This window comes from Glycine soja, chromosome 11, assembly GCF_004193775.1.
Source record: "Glycine soja cultivar W05 chromosome 11, ASM419377v2, whole genome shotgun sequence".
NCBI lineage: Eukaryota > Viridiplantae > Streptophyta > Magnoliopsida > Fabales > Fabaceae > Glycine > Glycine soja.
This window is the reverse complement of record NC_041012.1, coordinates 35,188,575-35,195,268: the sequence shown is the minus strand read 5'-3', so window position 1 is coordinate 35,195,268 and position 6,694 is coordinate 35,188,575. Positions and strand designations below refer to the sequence as shown.

The window sequence follows — 6,694 nt, the reverse complement described above, 5'->3', positions numbered from 1 at the left end:
ATTTTGTTTATTTTTCGATAACAAAATTTCAAATTTAAATTTATTTTTTTGCTGTTTGTTAGCTGAAAATTAATTAGCCAATTGCCCAAGTTAATCTGTTGTTAACTTTTTTTGGGTGGGCATTTGATGTTTGGAAATCGTTTCGAGTAAAATTTTCCAAACGCTCGTTTGATTTGATACGTTCTTTTGTCCATTAATCACTAATTAATTTGCTTTAATCAACTGGTATTTATTTGGCCGGCTGATGTAACTGAACAGTGAACGGAGCATAGCGAGGAGCGCGTGGAGTTCGGAAAAACTGGACAGATCTAGAGGTGGGCCCACAGTGTGTCCCCCACAAATGTAACAACCACCGTTAGATCCGGAAAGGTGCATCGTAGCCGCACAAATATTAAACGACATTTTGCACCAATGAAAAGAAAACTTTACATAGGTTTGTTGATTATAATTATTATATTTTAGGGGTCTAATCTAATCTCTAATGGGATCAAGCTAGTCAGCTTTTTAATTAGGGTTCGAGAAAGGTGGGTTCAGTAATATGTAGTCTCTTCGGCCAGATATTCTTCTAGGGATTGATGGAAAAAGAAAATTAAATTAAAATAAAAAAGTTTATAAAAACGCCTAAATTCTCCTATAAATACCATACCATCTCCTCCCCTACACCTACATCTTTTCTCTCTCTTAGCTTAGCCTTCTCCTATTCTGGACCTCTGTCCCTTCCTCTTGATTAGGGTTCTAATTATGTTATGAACCTTCCATGCTTTTATTTTTCTTTTAAAAAAAGAATAAAGAAAACCCTACATATGGGTTTGTGGGGTATATTCAGTCTTCAATATCATGGCTCTCTTTGTATTCTTCCACAGCTTTCTTGAACTGCATCCAAAGAGTTCCTTTGCATGCATGCCATGGCACTCTTACTCCCAAATCTTGTTTTGCGGTTCAATAAAGCTGTGGGAAGATACAGATAGGGTCAACAACGGACTAGCTTATCTCAAACTCCAGATTCTTCTCTAAATCTTCCTATCCAATTATATATAGGGATAAAATTATTGCAAAGTATTTTTTTTCCTTTTTCTTTTGTGATTTGACTTAATTTAAATCATTTTCAGATTTAAACCATCGACTTTTCAGATATATCTCTATATGTGATCAGAATTCTCAGATGCAGTATTATGAGAGAATAAACTTGTACCAATTGGGTAGATTTGTGACGATGATGAGGAAGAGGATATGATGATTCCCCAACAATTTGGCTTCTTTCTGGAATTAAACCGATCAGGTATTGATTTGATCTATGCAAAATCAAGGGAATTTGGGCTCACGATTTTGGTAGATGCGGAATTACTATGCAAACTTTATTTTCAGATCTTATAATTATAATAATTAATTTGTTCGAAAACCGTTATATGTGTTTGCCTTAAATTTTATACCCCTATTTAATTTTCTCTTAATTAATTTTGTCCAGCAATTCCAGGCTTAAACGAGAGGGGAACATATGGTGGTGGTTAATTTGCACACGAAGTGATAATGCATCGTATAGGCATAGCCGTTTGATTTGAAAACACTTTTCCTTTTAAGTGTTCTAGTTAGCTAGTCCTGTCTGTGCTGAATATAATAATTATAATTTTAATAATTTCTGTGTTAGCTGCTTCTGCTCTTTTTCTCGTCTCTCTGCTCACTCACCATATTAGCCTTTTTCTTTTGTTTTGAAATATTGGTCTATTGTGTAGCCTCCAATGCTGGCAAAATTACAACTTACAGTGGATCAAAATGGTCATCATTGAGATTTCTCCATAGAACATGTCTCACTCAATTCATTAAACCTTTGATCTGTACTTGTACTGTTTTAGTCGGCAAAGTCACAGATAGTTCAGTAATTTAATATACCTTCCAGCCTGCAGATTCAGAAAAACCACAAGTTAGTATCTATTAATTAATCACGATTTGTTGTTGCTTATATTTTATTAGCAAGCTAGGAACAATTATACGGTTCTTATCTTGACTAACAAAAATAAATAGAGTATATATATATATATATATATATATATATATATATATATATATTCATCCTAGCTAGCTTGCTAGATCAAGATATTCTTTTTAAAAAAAATATCTTCAAGTGACAACAAACAATTTTTGTTTTGGGTGGTGCACGGGACTAACTAGAAGGAACATTTTCAGTTACAGATTGTTAGACAATGGACCACATAGAGATGACCATATTGCCTTTCTCTCGTATGGAACTTCCAACAACTTATGAATGCTTTAAAGCCATTGGTTGGTGACCCTAGCAAAGGGTTAGGTGAAGCTTTTATGGAAAAGATTAACCATAATAAGGATCCTCTCTAAAATTAACCTCCAGGACTGTATTATGGTGATTCTTGCTTGCTATGCAACAAAGAAACCTACCTAATATCAATGCAGAACCAGCTTGTGAAGGAAACTAGGGTTTTCTTTTTCCCAATTAATTTAGAGACAACCATGCTGCGGGAAATGGGAATTTTTAGACCACCTGCGAGTACTTGCTTCCTAGTGCTGAGAATCAGTTCAAAATGAGACTCTCCCTTTTGTTTCTCCCGAAAGATTTTGAAATTAGAAACGGTAAAAGCAATTTCAAGTTATGGAAAAAGCAATCGATCTTGCATGGCCTTGAAAAAGAAGTGCCCGATCCCGATATTAATAACTATAATATATCCCACAAGGCTTCTTTTTTCCCCCTTCATTTTGTGTATGACTACTAAATCCGACAAAATGGTGAGCTTCAGCGCCATCAACTTTTCTAGGACTTTTTAGTTGGTGCATTCACGAGCACTATGAGTCCATCCAATAAACAAGTTCGCCTCTTTTTTTTTTTTTTTTTTTCCTTTTTCAAAAGACAATGTAAAAGTCATATGAGCATGCCACTTTATTTGAGAGATCAATATCCTAATCCTACTGTAACCCACTAATCTAACATACATATTCTTACTTGTTCCTCGTTCTATGGCTTTGTTTGTTTGTTTTGTATTTTTTTCTTCCTATGTGGATGATAAATAACTTTAAACTGATTGAACATGATGTCCTGCTTTTGCTTGTTTGGATCTATACTGTTCTTAAAATATGCTTTTTCACTCATAGTTATCCTTGCTATTAAATTATTTCCTTTAATTTAATAAATTGTGATGGACCTGATGCGTTGTAGTCAAATGATGTGGATTGTGGAATTTGTAATTGTCTGATTTAATTATACTTCTTCCCTAGTTTTTTACTTGGAGAAATATTAAATTGAAAAAGTTAGATTTCATTGTGCTTCGTGATGTGCAAGAGTGGAAGATCGGTGAAAAGAGTTAAACGACAGAGAGGCAATAAATTAATAGACAATCCTCTTGATCTTGCTGTCTTAGCAGTGCCACTTTTGTCTTGTGGCTACCAACTATCACATTTTAAAATTATAAAAAAATTGTAGCCCTTGATGAGCTTTAAGCTTATCACGTTGCATTGCCATTGATCGATCTAGCTATCTAGAACAAGTGTTCAATATTAATTGGATTATAAACTCCGAACAACAGCCCCCAAATAATGCTATGATGAATTCATTGATCTTCTGGCCAAGATTTCCTTTTCAGGGAATATGAAAACCAGATGCAAGCATGTCTATATGTTTCCAGCATTTATTGAGTGTGTATATATATACTTTTCTGCTTTTGTATATATGCAGTCACAGTTAATTAATAATTAATCTCTCTTAATTAATTCCACACACTCAGTAAATTTTTTCTTTTGGTAATATTTTCAATCGTTATGCTATTATCCCTTGGCAAACAAAATGAAAGAAAGAATATAAGAAATTAATTGCCATATAGTTTCTTGGTATGCCAGGTTAAATGCACATACAGCCTGAGGCATAATACACAAGTTGAAACTTATACTTGAATATACTCATCATGATTGTTCTGTTCATGTGTACGATTTCTAATTTCCCATCATGGGTCAACATAGTTTCCTTTTATTGTTATTTTGGCACTTTCACATCAGAAAGGGGGAAGGTGTTATTATTTTCATTGGGCGTCCTCTATTTGTTTGGGTGGCTCATCACCGAGTTACTTACGTCAATAGCATACCCTACCATTGATGGTGGGCATGTATGTATTGTTATTGTTGTCATTTCATTACTCATTTATTCATGTCACTGTAAAATAAGACTCTTTTTTTTTAATCATCTTTCACGGGGCGTGTAATGTGAATACAGAGCCAATCCAATTCTAACGGATCCTGCCGACATTATGCTTAATATGACAATCCTACATACTTGATTGGAACTTGTTTTATCTTCTAATGAATATGAGGCTCACAATTGATCATCATCATCATCAACAAGAGAAAAATATCCAATACACGATGCCCTTTATTGGTTGTATATATATAGTGTTACTTATCAAAGGATTCTGGCTTGTGAAATGGATGTAAATTTCCTCAAGCAGCTCTTGCTCGAATTAGTAGAATGGCCACTGGTTTAAGCTGACACTTTGCCCTTGCTTGCTTGGTACTACCTACTCTTGCACTTGAAATTCAACCATGTAAACATCTTACCTGCCTCTCCCATTATAAGTTCCTTGATGTTGATTGGAGTACAAAATACGTACAAAAATGATTTTGGTTGATAAAGAGAAAATTGTATAGGTACAAACATTTTGGTTGAAAAGTTATGCAAGTGAGAGAGAGGAAGATAAGAAAGGAGTATGGAAAAAGATGGTTGATGTGATGGAAAATGATAAAAAGAATTATAAAAAATATTGTACAAGTTTGTTGTATGAATAATAAGTGATCTCATCTATATATAACCCTACCATTTTCCCTAAAATTCCATTTCAAAATATGTACGGATCTTCAAGGGGTGCTTTGCCTTTTGTATGCTCGATCCATGTCTTAATGAATATTTCTATTTCAAACTATTTTATTTATTAAAAATTGATGGAACCGTTTGAATTTGCTCCCCGATATTTTCTTTTGATATTTTTTTACAGTGAGATTTTCTTTTGATTCTGTACGTTACTCCAGGTAAGATGAAAGCATCTTTGAAGAGAAAATATAAGGAATCATTTTATTTTTACCACATACTTTCATGACTATTTTTTTTCTGCCTACTTTTCTAATCACATCACTTAATTTCATGCTTTTCTCTCGTTTCTCCATCTCTCTAATTGTAGAAGAAGTAATTATAAAAAACATGAAAATGAATAGAATTTCTAAAATAAAATTAAACGTAGAGATTGTTTAGATGGGCCATTAATTATGACTAGTATTTTAGCCTATACCATATACAGGATAAATATTTATAATAAATAAATATTTTTGAATCTATAAATTTACCCTTATATTAAACAAACTTTTATCCCATGCAATGCACAAATTTAAATGCTAGTTAAATTTTCAAATTTAAGTTAAATAATTTATATTGTGCTGTAAAGTTATTTTTTTATCGATTGATAATTTCTTATAAAAATATTAAAAATCAATTTAAAATAAAAATAGAAAAGTAAATTTTAAAAATAAGAGGTTAAAAAATTAAGTATGAGAAAAAGGATAAGAGAGTGATTTGAGAAAGAAAGTTTTGGTCCGGTTTTAAATCAAATAAAATTAAAAAAGGCATTTGAAAGAAATAAAAATGAAAATAAAAATTAATGCTCAATGATATAAGAATAACTTCTAAAGTCGTCTCATTTAAAAATAATTTTTAAAAACGTTATCATTTAAAAACGACTTCTAAAAATGTTCTTATTTAAGAATAAAAATTCAAATTTATAATATAGAAATAGATAAATAATTTTCAGTACATAAACTGAATATATAATCAATTTCTTAGTTAGTTCAGCGATAAATCTTTTTTTTTCTTTAACTGTACGTGAATAACTTGTTGAAAGTGATAATTAGGGTTTTTCTTTTTCAAAATTCCTAACAATATTAGTAGAAGAAAATGTTATTTGAATAAATTGAAATAAAAAATGTTATTTCCTTCTTTTTTATTTATTTTTTTTAAAAGAGAAATAGAGTAGAAAGAAAATGTTATTTGAATAAATTGAAATAAGAAGAATAGAAATGAATACATTTCTCTTTACCTATTTTGATAAAGTAGAAGACAGAATATAAATGAATAAACTAATTGTGTGAAAAATATTATGAAGGTAATTAAAAATAAATAAATTCAATCCAAAAATTAAACTTTCTACTCTATTATTTTTTAACAAAATTATTTATTATCTTTTTAAATATTTGGTTATAAAAATATTCAATTTTTAAGAAACTAAAAATAAAAAATAAATAGGAGATATCTTCTCTCCTGCCCCCATTTCTTGCCAATTTGAGGGGACGGGGCAGCTTTTTTTTTTTTTTTTTTTCTCGTGAGTTCCATTGAAAATAAATTTCTCTAAAAATTTAGTATTTCTATCTTATCTTTCTGTTTTCTCCTTTTTTTTTCAATTCCTATTTTTCCTAAAACAAATAATGGGCTAGTACTAAGCAAATAGCTTTTAGATAGTAGGTAGGTTGGACTTTTAAATATACGAAAAATAATAAGAATATTTTAAAAAAAAATATTTTTCCAAAGTTTGAGTCATCTCATATTTTTACAATATAAAAGAGGTTGGAACCTAATTGTCTTTGTTAAATTATATAGAAGGTTCTGGCTCAAACAATTAATTAAGATATATACAAATAA

General features: G+C 30.8%; 1 long non-coding RNA gene across 1 annotated transcript; it reads left to right on the top strand.

Moving 5' to 3' along the window:
* The first annotated feature begins 663 nt into the window (after nucleotides 1–663).
* Nucleotides 664–4,817, top strand: LOC114377234. Its single transcript, XR_003659052.1, has 3 exons — nucleotides 664–1,279; nucleotides 1,466–1,918; nucleotides 2,182–4,817. It is a non-coding gene; the product is annotated as an uncharacterized LOC114377234 (long non-coding RNA).
* Nucleotides 4,818–6,694: the final 1,877 nt, after the last annotated feature.